At 40.7% G+C, this 1,569-nt stretch overlaps 1 pseudogene; it reads left to right on the top strand.

The window, feature by feature from the left end:
• The first annotated feature begins 651 nt into the window (after nt 1-651).
• Nucleotides 652-1,105, top strand: LOC116563379 (annotated as a pseudogene).
• Nucleotides 1,106-1,569: the final 464 nt, after the last annotated feature.

Raw genomic sequence — 1,569 nt, 5'->3', positions numbered from 1 at the left:
ACATTATTGAAAAAGAACAAAATTGGAAGATCCACGTTTCCTAATTTCAAAACTTACTACAAAGCTACAGTATTAAAAAAAAAAAGTGATACTGGCATAAGGACAGATATATAAACCAATAGGAAAGAATAGAAAGCCCAGAAATAATCCCAGAAATAGGTGGTCAAATTGTCTGCAGCAAGGGTGTCAAGACCACTTAATGGGGAAAAGCCATTCTCCTTAACAAATGGTGCTAGAACAACTGAATATTCACATGCAAACAAGTAATGTTGGATCCTTACATCATACTTTTTTAAACTTCAAGTGAATAAAAAATCTAAAGTTAAAAGCTAAAACTATACACTCTTCGAAAAAACAGGGGAAAATCTTCATGAGCTTGGATTTGACAATGATTTCTTGGATATGACACCAACAACACAGTCAACAAAAGTAAAAATGAAAGAATCTTTTAATGAAAATGTAAAACTTTTTGCATCAAAGGACACAATCAACAGAGTTAAAAGACAACCCACAGAAGGACAGAAAATATTTGCAAGTGACATATCTGAGAAGGGATTCGTATCCAGAATAAAGAACTCCTAAAACTCAATGACAAAAACAATTCAATTCAAAAATGAGTATGACACAATGCCGAGCTGCCCTGCAGCTAGGATGCCATGTGGAAGCTGAAGTGGCACCTCCTGCAGGTCCCCTCCCATCAGCCGGGCACCTCAGATGAGAGCTGCACCCAGGCCAGCACCAGCCGCTCAGCCGCCAGCAGTGGCACCCCAATCTGCAGTTGGCTGTCCTGCTGCTGCGTCCTGGCAGCCAGGCCTGATGGCCCAGATGGCGACCACTGCAGCTGGCGTGCCTGTAGCTCCGCTGTGCGGGACACACTGGGTCATGCCTTACTGGTGCTTCAGTGGAGGAAGTAACGGTGAGCCTGCAAAACCTGATGTCACTTACCAAAAGCCTCGGGAATCCGGCTGGCACAGCAGCAGCAGCAGCAGCCTTGTTTCCATGAGATCAGTTTTTGGAGTGTGCCCACAACCAGGGTGACATCAAGCTCTGTGAGGGTTTCAACGAGGTGCTCAGACAGTGCAGTCTTGCAGACAGATTGGCCTAATCAAGAAGTTCAAATTGGAGAAATGGAAAATCAGTTCTGGTAACCAAGTTAATTCAGTACTAGAATATAATCGATAGTGAACGTATAAAGTGTAACCATCAGTTAAAACTCTCATGTGTCATTCATAGCTTCCTTGCTTCAGAATTGAAATGGAAGAGGGTGTTCTTGCTGTGTAGAATTTCATGAAGATGGTGTAAAATGTGGGGGCTGGACAAATGTATGTGTGGCCTCCTTAAATTAGCTATTATGATTTTATTATTTGTGAATTAATTAGAATAAAGTTATTTTCTTCCAAGAAAATGAATCTTTCTCTAGAAGAAAAACAAATGGCCAATAAATACATGTCGTAGTCATTTGGAAAATACAAATCAAAACCACAGTGAGATACCACTTCACACCAATTAGAAGGACTATTTATTTTTCATGAAAATAACAAGCATTGGTGATGATGTGGAAAAATTGGA

The sequence above is a fragment of the Sapajus apella genome, unplaced genomic scaffold (genome assembly GCF_009761245.1).
Source record: "Sapajus apella isolate SASKATOON/1434 unplaced genomic scaffold, GSC_monkey_1.0 scaffold35, whole genome shotgun sequence".
Taxonomy (NCBI): domain Eukaryota; kingdom Metazoa; phylum Chordata; class Mammalia; order Primates; family Cebidae; genus Sapajus; species Sapajus apella.
This window is presented reverse-complemented; position numbering and strand designations above follow the sequence as displayed.